Source organism: Triturus cristatus, chromosome 7, assembly GCF_964204655.1.
Source record: "Triturus cristatus chromosome 7, aTriCri1.1, whole genome shotgun sequence".
Classification (NCBI taxonomy): Eukaryota; Metazoa; Chordata; class Amphibia; order Caudata; family Salamandridae; genus Triturus; species Triturus cristatus.
Window position 1 is genome coordinate 153863832 of NC_140590.1, and position 14423 is coordinate 153878254.

Below are 14423 nucleotides of genomic sequence, written 5' to 3' on the forward strand. Positions count from 1 at the left end.
GAATACCTGCTAAAGGTTTTATACAACTCCATGCTGTCATAGCTAACTGTTTCTTTTTAAGGATTCATATGCTTATCCTATAGAATCGCCAACCTCTCCCTTGCCAATGTTTCTTTTGCGACTCAGCATTTTTGTCATGCTCATATTTTAAATGAGAGCTCCCGCCAAATTTGATGTTATCATCCTAACATATTGGCTGGTTTCTAATACGACGCTGGAATTTTTGTCTCATTAGCTGTTTCTACCTCTATATTGCACAACGCTTGGATTTCTGCTCTTTCTCTTATTGACTGGTTGAATCAACTTACTCCTACTCTCCATTGGGATATACTTATAACTCTGCTTCTTTTCAGTGATATATATGCTTCCTCTGTCTGGTAATTGCATCAAGGATCATCTATTTCTCGTCCAATCCTTCTAGTGGATGGGCCGACTTCGCCCTGCCCTTCTTACGACGCATCGTCCTCTCCAACAATCTAAAATGGCTACTGACCATCCTAAAGCAGCTTCAACGGGTGCAAAACCAAAAAGAAATAAAAATGATCCACCCTCCCCTATTCTATCCTCACAAAACCCAGTTCTAGACTCTATTCTAGATGAAGTTCGTGGTCTACAACCTTTTATGTCCACCACAAATGAAAAACTGAAACAAATAGAGGAACGATGGATTATTATGGAGGGAAAGGTGTTGGATCTCGAGCAACATGTGGGAGATCTTCAAGATATCTCTGTTAAAATCCCCATACTAGAGCAAGAAATCCACAAGCTGAAACTGCACACAGAAGACCTCAAAAATTGTAATCGAAGGAATAACCTACGTCTTTATGGTCTTCGGGAAAATATTGAAGGGCCAGACATGGTATCTTTTTTGCAGTCTTCTCTCCCTCTAAATATACAATGTGCACACCGTCTGGGTCGTATTCACCCTAATTCTAACAAGCCTCGTGGGATCATAATGCTCTTTCTGGAATTTACTGAACTTATGCATGTTTTGAAGGCTGCAAAACTTAAACGTCGTCTTACTTGGTCAGGTCATAATATCTTCATATCCCAAGATGTCTCCAATGCAACGAACGCTCGTAAAGAATTCCTGGCTCTACGTCCACAGATGAGACAATTAAACATTCAACATGGCATACTTCATCCCTGCCTATGCAAAATTACGCATAAAGGGACTTCGCGCTCATTTGTAGATCCTGAGAAGCTCAGACTTTTTCTACATAACGTTTCTCCAAGCAACATGAACACTAATGTTTAACTTTTCTTTTCCTTAATAAATTGTTATCAATTATTCTAGGTTTATATATCCTGTTAGCCTATTATTCTCTTTATATTTTCTACCCCTCCAATTATCTTTCACCCTTCATTCTTTTAAATATTTTAATTGTTTACATTATACTGTCCTTTTTACTACTTTTTCTCTCACTTCACTTTGCTTTGCCTCCACTGTTTTTTTTTAATTAAGGAGGCCTTTTCATACCTATTCTCTTCGTTCGCAGTTATATTTGCATTTCTTGTATATTGGTGTTACATTTGTTGCATGTGTCCATTAATGCTGTTTATTGCTCTATAACATATTTTTTCCTTCCGTCTCATGTATCGTGTCTATTTCCTTACAGCTGTTTCCCTGAAGTGCGTCATCTGTTTCCATGTACTACCCCTTCATTAATACATTATGTGATAGTTTTGTCACGTGGAATGTTTGTGGTCTTGGACACCCCGTCAAAAGACAAAAGGTATTTTCTCATTTATCTAAATTAAAGGCACAGGTTGCCTTTGTTCAAGAAACACATTGTAATGAAATTGAATCACTCAAGTTAAAAAGACAATGGGTGGGTCAGGTTGTGTTTTCTCCTTCAGCTGGTAACAAGGGGGGTGTAGCGATATTGTTTCATAAGTCATTGCATGTACAAATTTTAACTACACAAAATGATACAGATAGACGATGGGTAATGGCTAAGGTTGTCATCCACAATAAAGAACTAATTCTTTTGAACATTTACGGCCCAGTCAGACCAGACCCAGAAGTTTGGAATTCTATTAAGATTTTACTTTCCTCCATTGACTGTCCGAATATTGTAGTTGCTGGTGACTTTAATCAATGGATAGATCCCTATTCTGATAGACAATCTAAGTGTAAATTCAATCCAGATGAATCCCACAAAGCCTTTCAATCTGCCATCACCTCTCGTTCATTATACGATGTTTGGAAAACTTGTAACCCAGATTCTCTTGAATTTACTTTCTTCTCAAATGTGCACCAAACTCGTTCTAGAATTGATTATATTTTGGTTGGTAAATCCCTTCACCCATCTCTCCAGTCCTCGGACATTGGATCTATTTTTATTTCTGATCATGCCCGTGTCCTTTCTGTTTTGGACCTATCCTTAAGTTCCCCAAAATTTAGTCGTTGGAAGTTAAATAACTTTCTATTGTCAGATTCCCTTTTCATCACTGAAGCCACTGCTTTTATCAATGAATTTTTCACACTAAATAACCCTTCTGATACTTCTATTTCTAATAATTGGGATGCCTTTAAGGCTTCTGTTCGTGCTTTTACTATTTCTTTTGCAGCAAAGAAAAAGAAACTTGCACGAAATAAATATACATCATTACTGCAACAACTCAAATTACTGGAACATACCTATTTTACTTCTAAATCCCCTTCTGCTCTTCACGAACTGATTAAGGCCAAATCTGAACTTAATAAACTGGCTACAGTTGACGCTTGTAATGTACTTTTTAAAATTAAATCTAAATATCATGGAGGCCAAAATAAAGCTGGCCGGATGTTGGCTAATTACTTAAAAATTAAATCCGAGCATAAGAATATTGGACCTATTTTAAATTAATCTACTAATTGTTTGGCAACATCGGACGAGGACATTGCAAATATATTTCATGAATATTACCAATCACTTTATTCCGATGATACACATCCCTCCACTCATAATGTAAATACTTTCTTTTCTGGCCTTCCTACTCCTCCCTCCCTACCTGACGAATTTGACATACTAGAAAGAGATGTTTCTCTTCAAGAGATTACTGATGCTATTAAGTCCTTAAAAAAATCAAAGGCACTGGGACCGGATAGCCTCTCTGTTGAATTTTATTCTGCTTTTTCCTCCATTTTCGCTCCCAAACTCCTGGATCTCTTTAATTTCTTCATTACTGATTCCAGAGCTTCGGGTTCCTTTATGGAAGCCTTGATTGTTCTCATTCCCAAACCTGATAAAGATCACTCCCTTTGTAAAAATTATCATCCCATATCATTAATTAATTATGATTGTAAGATATTCGCAAAAATTAGTGCCACTCGTCTTGAGTCTATTATCCCACTGCTGGTTAAAACTAATCAAACTGGTTTTATTAAGGGCAGATTGGCCGCAGACAATGCTCGTATGTTTGCAAATGTAATTTCTTTTGGTAAAAAATGTAAATCCCCACTTGCTGCGTTATCCCTGGATGCTGAAAAGGCTTTTAATCGAATCAATTGGCAATTTATGTTCAAAACACTTGAATGGTTTGGATTTGGTCCTATTTTTATTGCTTATGTTAAATTGTTATATTCTCACCCTCGTGCTAGTATCTTTGTAAATAATCATTTCTCAAGTTTTTTTTCTTCATCCAGGGGTACCCGTCAGGGTTGTCCTCTTTCTCCCTTATTTGTTTTATGTCTCGAACCCTTTCTTCAACGTATCCGTGTTAACACACTTATTTCCGGTCACACATATAACTCTATGGAAACTAAAATGTCGGCATATGCTGATGCTATCTTGATATATATGTCTAACCCCCAAGCTTCCCTTCCTCCCTTCTTGGACGATGTCCAGTTATACTCCAGTATTTCTGGATATAAGTTGAACTTCTCAAAAACTGAAGTATTGCCGTTGAATTCCCTATGTTACCAATACATGTTTGCTGATACTAATTTTACTTGGTGTCCTACAAAAATTAAATACCTTGGTATCTGGTTTTCTGCTACCTTGTCTACCACAATTAGACTCACGTTTACCAAAATTCAATCTCTCCTGCTTTCTTGGTCCCCTCTGCATTTGTTCTGGTGGGGTAGATTGGACACTATTAAAATGATGATTGTTCCCCATATTTTATATACATTATCTATGCTGCCCTTTCGAAATCCCTGTTTCATATTTTTCACAAATTAATTCCATTTGCATAAAATGTTTATGGAATAAAAAACCTCCACGCATTTCTCTTACAAAACTTAAACGCCCTAAATCTGAAGGAGGCGTGCGTTTTCCTGATTTTAAAGCCTATCATTGTGCATTCTTGATTAGACAATGTATGGCCTTTCCCATGATTTTGCGGATATCCCTATACCCAGATGGATTGTTTTTGAACGCTCCTTATTGAAAGATTTTTCTTTTTATAATGTAATTTATATGTCCAACTGTACTTTCATATCAAATAATCCTATTTTAAAATATTCCCAAAATATACTATACAACACACTCGTTGATGGTCTTGACCCGCTACAATGTTTTTTATCCTCTACTATTTGCTATAATAAATACATCAAATACAAAAGTAAATCATTCTACTACAAACATTGGAAGGAGAAGGGAATTATTTTTGTTCATCAATTAATTCACCAAAATTCTGTTCTTCCCTTCCCTGAATTACAATTGCGATATCATCTACCCTCCACTTTCCTTCTTGAATATACTTTAATTTCCATGGCATTGCAGTCCCACTTAACTTCTTTTGATCTCTCCAATGTTTACACATGACTTGTTACTCCCACACCACTATATAATATTCCTCATGAGCTCAAACCTAAAGCCTCACATATTTATAAGTTATTGTTATTTCATGTTACTGAAGACCTAAATCCCCTATAGACTTAGCTTGGGAAACAGACGCAGCCTTCTCATTATCGGTCTCTGCTTGGGACAAATTATGGTCTAAGTTATTCAAAATTTCTGCTGCTGCTCGTATAACTCAGTCTCTCTATTTTATTTACAATAGAGCAGTTATTACTCCTGTCTGTATATCCAAGTTTTCCTCTTCCTCTTCAACCCTTTGCTGGTCTTGTTCTGAATTTACTGGCACGTTAAGACATCAAATTTATGAATGTTCCAATGTATTGTCCTTTTGGCACTCTATTTGGTCTACATGCATGAAAATCTTTAAATGTAATATTACGTTATCATTGCAAAACATTTTTCTAGGTTCATCCTCTCCTGACTTAGATGATTCCACTCCTTTATCTGTATTATTCGATCTATTTATTGCATTAGCTTTCAAAGTTATTTTGTCATGTTGGAAAGATAATTCCAAGTTATCCTCATTGTCTTGGTGGAACTTTATTTGTGATGAACACAGAATTTCTACTGTTTCCTCTTCTATAATATCTCAGAAAATTAAATCAGAACTTCTTTGACTACCTTTCACATCTTATCTTGCTACACATGCGCATGTTTCTTAAACTATTTCTCCTTCTTAATTTCATATTTCATTCTATGTATTCGCATCTTTTTTTTTTTCTTTTTTTTTTCTCTCTTTTTCTCTTTCTCTCTGTTTCCTTCTTTTACTTCTTCTCTCTTTTTTTTTCCCTACTATTGTACTTTTCTTTTTTTTCTCTTTATCTATAATCATATATTGTATATTTATGCTCTATTTTAACTTTGTGTACTGCCTAGCCAATGCTGTTATCTTTCTTCTTGTTTTTTGTTTATCCTTAAAAATTCAATAAAACTCTTAAACAAAAAAAAAATATTAATCATTACATAAACGTTATCTTTTTTATTTCCTACCCTATACCACCACACAATTCACAACACACATCTAAATTTAGAAAATGTGTACCTCCATAATTAACATAATTAGCAATTAAAGAAATATGATTAATTAAAAAACAAATTAGAAACAGATAAAAATGTATTTTCTCCCCAAACGTTACCCCTATTAAACCGGAACCCAAAAACAAAATACAAATAAACAATTACCATAACTAATTATTAATTAAACATAAATTACTTTCCACCCTCTACCCAAATAAACACCACAACCCATACCTAAAAATCATTACACAATATCCATAACTAATTTTACATTAATAAATGAATACCAATTAACAACTTATTAATTGTTTTAAAAGATTTTACTTCCCACCCTTTACCACTAAAAACCAGACAACTCACATCCAAAATATATTACACAATTGGCATATTCCATTTTTTATTAATTAATTTGCAGTACTTAACAGATATTTATTAATTAATTATAAATAAATTACTTCCCACCCTTTTCCCCTTTAAACTCCACCACCCACTCCTAAAAAAACACAATTAACATAATTAAATAATTTAGTAATATATTAATTCCCACAATGAACACTATAAAATATAAATCAAATAAATATTAATAAATGAAAAATATTAATAAATGTATTATAATTACATTACTTCCCACCCTATTCCCCTATAAACCCACAACCCGCTCCTAAAAAAAAAGACACAATTAAGATAATTACCAATTATTTAATAATAATTAACAAGCAATTAATAATTAATTAATAATAAATTAATTCCCCCAATCAACACTAGAAAATCTAAATTAAATAAATAAAAGATAATAATGTATTTATAATAATTCAATTACTTCCCACCTCTTTCCCCTATAAACCCAAAATTCGGTACTGAACTAAAAACACAAAATTTAATTAAAATAAAATTAATAACTACTGTATATGTAACACATATATTAAAAAACAAAAGCAATATTTATATAAAAAATAGTTCTTATACTTTTAAAATACATACTAAAATACATAACACTTATTAAAACATTGATATTTTGAACTATATTTTTGCAAACAATATTAATGACTTTGATATTTTCAAAAACAATATTTCTTACGTCAAAGTAGATATTCTAGAAGTGTGGCTCAATGATTAGAGTGACAGACCCTGATGCAGAGGTCTAGCCCGGGACCAGTGTTCAATTCCCCGCCTTGGCGGGTCTTGGGCTCAAAAATTCCACGGACCTGATAATTCTCGCCTCGGTGCCTATTCCAATCATGGAGTCCCACTCTGCAACTCTGGGCAATAGCTTGCTTAATCTCCAAAACGACCCCCACAACGCTAAGGATGCCTGGCCTCCACCTTGGGGGTGCCCAGGAGTGGACGCCTCACAGGGAAAGCCAGGATGGGTTCCACAGCAGTATTCGTACAAGCGCCTTGAGACCCTTGCGGGTGAGTAGCGCGCTATACAAGTATCAAATTTATTATTTATATTCTTGACCACAATATTCTCGCTGTCGATATTTCTGCATCACGATATGTCCAACTCGATATTTGTGTATGTCGACATTTAAAACTCGATATTCTGTCTGTGCTCCATTACTGCCATGTACCTATATACCTGTATAAATCCATTGTTTGAGCACTATGGTAGAAATCTACCATCCATTTACTCTTTTGGTGCTTATAATCATTTATATCTGTTTCTGTCTTATGGTTGTTGCAGCACACATATTTTACACTAGAATGACGCCGGCTCAATTAATGCTTATTGAAAATGTCCCCATAGTTTATTCTGTGTATCTCTCTGGGACAAAGTGAGCACGAGTGATTGAGCAAAAAGTACTGTACTGTTTCCACGATCCCTGAGGGATCAGGGTTGTCATGGTCGATAGTTGGCCAAAACTATTTTCTCCTTGGTAAGAGGAGTTCATAGCGGCGCTATGAGCTAGCTGGTGTACACGCGAACATATTTGGTGGGAGTGTCTGGAATCAGTCTAGACACAAATCCAACAGTTTATGTTGTCTAAACGTGCATATCCTATGTAGATTTATAAGAACTACATGACACCGAAGATACTACATGACCTAGGGACAAAACATGTGCTGGGGCATGAGATCGCAGAGGCATTTGCTTCCCACTATGAAAAGCTGTGCACATCCACCCCTGGCTATGCAGAACCAGATTTCAGCAAGTTTCTTAGAGACATTAACCTACCGGGTGTGACAGCTGAGGAAAGAGATGGGTTGGAAGGTGATTTGACAGTGGAGGAGATTAGAACGGTGGCACGAGCTGTACAATTAGGGAAAGCAGCGGGCCAAATGGTCTCCCTCCAGAACTGTTCAAATGCTTACCAGATTAAATGGACCCACACTTTCTAACAATGTTTCAAGAGGCATGTCAGGAAGGGGTTTTACCACAATACCAGCGCTTGGAGTTGATCTCTGTGATACCTAAGGAGGGTAAGCCTCTTTGAGCTGTGGGTCGTAGACCAATATCTCTCCTGAATTTCAATGTCATAGTTCTGGTAAAGATACTCTCCATGCACCTGAGAACAGTGATTTGCTCCCTGGTATGCCCAGACCAGTCGGGCTTTATACTGCATTGGAGCACCAGGCTCAACCTGCGCAGGTTGCTTGGGGTCCTGCATGTCACTGGGCCAGACCACTCACCGCCTTTGGCTCTCCTGTCCCTGGATACCAGTATGGCATTTGATAATGTAGAATGGAACTACTTGTGGGTAGTGATGGTGCGCATGGGGGTTGGACCAAAATGTATTTGTTGGGTAAAGTTGATGCATGAGCAGCAGCAGCTGGCGAGAGTGCGGGTCAATGCCACAGTGTCTCACAAGTTCACCCTGCAGAAGGGAACAAAACAAGGGTGCCCACTATCCCTGATTCTGTTTGCCCTGGTGCTGGATCCTCTGACGGTGTGGGTTTGTCAGGACCAACTGATATGGGGAATCCCAGTGGGATGAGAGCATTTCCCTAAATGACATTCTTTTATATGTTCAGCCCCCCAGGCAGTCCATTGACAGAATTCTGCAAATCTTTCTTATATTCGGGGATTACTCAGGTTATCGTATTAACTGGGATAAGTTATTGATGTTTCCATTGGTGGGGGGATTCATAACCTGATATCGAGATGCGTGGTCCCGCTGGAGTTGGAAGGGTTCAAATATTTAGGGATAAATATCATAAGGGGTCATCAGAGGTTTTATGAAAGAAACCTATTGCTCCAATTGGACAGATTTAAAAGAGACATCCAGCATTGGAAGATGCTGCCTTTAACGTTACTGGGACGGGCCACCTATTTAAAATTATGACACTTCCGCGCCTACTGCATGTCCTGCAAAATACTCCATATCTGATCCCGTCATCGTTCTTCGGGGTGATAGAGGCAGAGCTGGGCTCCTCCTATGGACAGGAGGAGCAGCACATATAGCCTCGCATAAACTGCAGAGGGGCATTTATGACGGAGGACTGGCTATTCCAAATGTAAAGGTTGTATTACTGGGCCGCCCAGTTGGTTACGGTGAATGACTGGATGTTCCGAGACAGGACAGAACCGGGCTGTAGTGTGGACAGAGCACATATGGGAGCTATGGGTTGTGCACAACTAATTTATGATAGGAGAGTGAACAGGGGGCTGCCAACACACACACAGACGGTAATCAAAGCCCCGCAGGAGGCATCGAAATACTTAGGTTGAGGAGGCAGACTGACGGCAATGAACCCCCTGTGGGCCAGTGACTAATTAGATAAAGTGAGCAGACTAAAGGGTTTTGGGAAATGGGAAATGCTGGGCCTTGAAAAACTCTGCAATTTTTGGCGGAACCAGGCATTCGTGAAGTTTGAAACCCTACAACAAGAGTACGAACTGGGACCGGGGAAGTGGTTGCGATACCTGCAATTGGGTCATGCCATCCAAGGCCACATTTCTGAGGGTGAAGACTTCGCTAAGGCCTTTCCATTGGAGGATAGACTCCTGACAGATACCTTGGAGGAGAAGGCAATATCATTAATATACAAAAAACAAGCATTTGCAATGCGATCGGTCTCGCCTTTGGGGCCTTATGTGCATTTAGCTATGCAGGACATTAGCCTGGGTGCTGACACATATACTGTTCATTAACATGGAGGGAAAGTAAGCGCCAAGGGTGATATTTACAAGCAGAGGTTAAGTCACATAGGGTCACCTTACCTGTGCTTGTAAATATTACTCAGCAGGCTGCACCACTGGTGCGTCATGCAACGTGATGCACTGGCGGCGCAAAGGGCTTGTAAATCTGCCCCCAAATTTTTTCCATACTCTGCTCCTGCACCGGATGTTAGAGCCAAAACAGACCCCTGCCTCGGCTCTGCCTGTTGATGTGATGGCTCGCCCACCTCTACCGTAAGAGACTGAGATAGTGTCTCACAGGAGTGCAACACTTGCAGTGGTAACTCAGCTCAGAGCCAAGGGCCAGATGCGCCAATCACGCCTTAATTGTGGTTGTCTTTTTGTAAGCAATCGGAACAAGGAGGTCCAGTTTCTTTGATTGCATCGGGGTCCATAGCCACAGAAACAGAGACTGGAAATGGTTACAACATGATTGGGTCAGAGTCAGAGAAAGTGGAGAGGATGGGGGCAAGAGGCAGCAGAGAAAGAAGGACTGAAACAGCCAGAATGGTCAAATAAGGAGCATAAATTGGACAGCAAAAATGTGAAAGTAGTGAAACAGTGGTAGGAGAAAGGAACGAGGAGAGGGTGGGTTAAAGCAAAAGTGCCAAGGATGGCGAAGAAGAAAAGGGCCAAAGGGAAAGCTGTCAGCAAGCAAAGCAAAAATGTGAGACATTAAGAGAAAAATTCAACAAAATCGAGGAGAAAAAGTAACTTTAAAGGAAAAAAGACACAGACACAACAAAGTAAATAGAAAAGAAAGCGAGCGAGTGAAAGATATAAGAACAAATAAAGGAAAAATGAAGGATGAGAAATACAAGAAGAAAGTCTGAGATAATCAAAACAGAAAGGAATAGATAAAAGGAATGAGCAAGAAAGAAACATCAGAGAATGACCACAAAAGAGTAGGAACAATAATATTGAGACAGCGAGAAAAGAAGTGGAAATGTGGATAGAAAGGGATGGAGAGATAGAAATGGAACAAGAGAGATGGAGGGAGAGCGATAGAAGAACAAAAAGGAGAAGGACAGACAGGAAAACGAAGGAAAAAAAGAAAGAAAGAAGGAAAGAAAGAAAGAGAGAAAGAAAGAAAGAAAGAAAGAAGAAAGAAAGAAAGAAAGAAAGAAAGAAAGAAAGAAAGAAAGAAAGAAAGAAAGAAAGAAAGAAAGAAAGAAAGAACAAGTATGGACAGAGAAAGAAGGAAAGAGTATTAGAAAAGAGAGAGTAGGGGAAGAGGGGGAAAAGTAAAAAGAAAAGAGCAGAGAAAGAGAGAGGGACAGAGAAAAAAGAGGGAGGGCGAGAATAAAAGAGAGCACGAAAGAAGGAGCGAGTGCGCGCCATATGGGTCTGAGACCAATGTGTGTCCTGGTTTGTAGTCACGCTGTAGTCTCCCTCAGGCTCACATCCTGCTTGGCTCTGCTCACCCGGGCTCTCACCAGTGCTGTTCTCCCTGCTCAGCCGCTCTGCCTCTACACGGGGCCTGCTCCTTAATGCGCGCCTTGGCACTACTTTTCACCCCGGACGGCATGACATGCGGAGGGTGTGGTGTGCCGCTCTCCTTACCACGGGCGTAATGGTGCTCTGGTGAGTGGTGCAACCCTGGGACCCAGTACAGCTCCGCCCTGGCAATCTAAAATGTAATAACGAACAGCTCACCTTTTTAGCACCCACAGCACAGCAAGTGCCACCACAGAGGCTGTGGGCGCAATGCCCAGAGAGACTGCTCATGCTGAAAGAATGCTCAAAACATACAAAGAGACATCTACGGTGCGCCCCATTGTCGGCTAACACAAGTGGGGTCCGGTTGGGAATGTCTGCCCCCTGGGCCCACCTCCCAATGCCCCCTGGGTCCACTTCCCACTGCCTTCTGGGCACACATGCCACCCTCATGCGTGCACCCAGTCTCCATCACCACACAACATAACTGTCACACAGAGCTGCCCAGTCTGTGCGCATGTATTTATTTATTCATTGACCAGTGAAACAAATAATACATTTTTTTCTTTAGGGTTTTCTATAGTAGCGCCTATAATTATGGAGAGTTGCACAGCATTGTCTTGTTTTCATTACACACTTGCCTGAACATGACGTGTATCTGTAGAGTGCTACGTTTTCCCTCGGATGTCTCCTGGCACTATTGACACAGAACAGGTGTTTACTGTCACACAACTCAATTTTACAATACAGATTATGAACAGAATTGTCTGTGTGCTCGGAAACATGCGTTGCTGTTAACCGAATCAATGTTACCATGCTAGCGCTCCTCGGAAAGGTGAAAGGAGGAGCTGCTCCTCCCAGGACTGGCCCTATGACCCTCCGACTACACCCAGGCCTGCAGCTGATACCTGACCCTACTGAGTCATTATACGGAGTTCATCTCACTGGTGAGGTTTGCATCACAGGACTCAACCACTGAAGGATTAAAGGCCACTGCGGACCTGCCGAGACTCTTGTTATGAGTGTGTAGATAGTGCGGCGAGGCCAGTGACTGGCGGCACTGCCATGGGCATTAAAGGGAAAGCAAGGGGTAGCAGCGCGTACCTCTCTCTGGTGATACTTGACATCCAGGCGGCTCGTGGGGACACTGCGTGAGTAGGGGGGTGCATAGGGGGTTGTGTGATGTAATCCGCAGGTGTGACCCTCCTTCTGCTCAGGGTACACTGGGGCATGGTACTTCCAGATCACACTGACTGCGGTGGGCAACTTAACCCTCTGAGCTATTTTTCCACCTGCGCTCGCACTGCATCACGGAAGGTGGCAAAGACCCCACAACGGAACCCACCGGAACCAGAAAGTGTGGCTCCTAGCAGTAAACATTACAGTCGCGGGACACCCCAGCTTGCAGCCCATCCTGGTCCCGTCAGCGACCCTACACCCTGGCAGCCGCGCTGGGCGCCTGCTCCACGGAAAGTGCATTAATACCCCAAACACATCTAAAATGTAACACAGGACAGGGTGAACCTGTCTACACATAGTCAAAGCAGCCTTGTCCTGGTACAGCCTGTTTGATTCGTCATAGTGCGACCGCTGGAAAGCCTAACGTAAAAATAGATTAGGTCTAGTGCTTGCTACATAGTCTTACTACTTCGCGGTGCTATACACCCAAGGAATTATCACCAACCACCGCAGAGGTACATATTTCAGGACGACGGGATCACCCACCCTTGTCAGCCCAGCGCGGAGGAGGTTCCATCTCCAAACAGTCCCGTGGGAAGCAGCTGCTGGAAAATAAATATTTAAGGTGTGGGCTCCAGAGAGGTTCGAGCAGGCAGAAGTGACGCGCGCTGCCGCCCACAACCGGGCAACTGCTGCCTAACTTTTGGGGCACTACTTTAAAAACAAGCATTTGCAATGCAATAGGACTCGAATTTACGAGAGTCCTATTGCATTTAAAACGGGAGTGCAGGCGGGCAAAAAGGCATGAACTGAAGTGCGGGGGGGAGGCCCCAGTAGTCATGGACTGCGAAAGGAAGGGTGTGAGCCATGGGAACAAAATTGTTTTTAAAGTAAATGGGGCCGATAGCCATGGAAGGATACAAATCAGAACATGGCCGTCAGGAGGAGGGACTTACAAGCTAAAAAGGCAGCATTTTCGATCTAAGCCAATCCAAAAGATGGGCGGAGAGTGGGCGGAGCTTATACTGAGCTTCCCCGGCTATATTGTAATCTGCATTCCTCACAAAGCGATAGCAGCGCATTGACGCTGCAACGCTAGGCGGGACCTAACTAGTAAATAACGCACCAGATCCTTTGGTACCATTTAGAACCACGTGGGTGGGAGATGCCGGCCCGCAGAGGACGAAGACTGGATGGAGGCCCTTCAGGGACCGAGGGAGGTGGCAATTAGCTCCAGTTTCCGGCTAATCCAGTTGAAAGGTTTTACTCTGCACATACTGCTCCAGGAGGCTACTACAACGTTTGGGCAGTGTGGAGTTATCATGGTGTCATAGGGGTTGTGGCCAGAGGGGAACGTTTTACCATCTTATATGGAAATGCCCAGAGACACAAACATACTGGGGTAAAATTGGAAGAATTATGGTTCAGGTAACGGGACTAGATACTATGTAGTATGAAATTGCCCCGTGTGGTTTTGGCGCTCACTAGTGACGGTATTCCATAACTTCAGAATGCTTAGTTTTTTTTAAATTTTATTTATTTATTTTTTGATGAACAATCACACAGGCATACACTGTTACGCGCCTACAACCCGGAGGCCGGCTGTTTCATCTCTGATAGGCACTACACAACGCAGCTTATCCCACATCCCGGGGGCTGGGCATCACTGTCGTCGTATGCAGTGAGTTGACATCTCTATCTAGAAGTGCAGCCCATCTCGCCATGCCTTATCATCTGTTCCCTATTAGGGACTACAAAGTTTTCTCCTTAGATCATTACCAAAAACTTAACAGCAACCCCCCCCCCCACCCACTCATGTCGATAAATCCTGTCCGCTGCTCCCAAGGCCTCCCCTACACAGTCAATGCCTGTACATG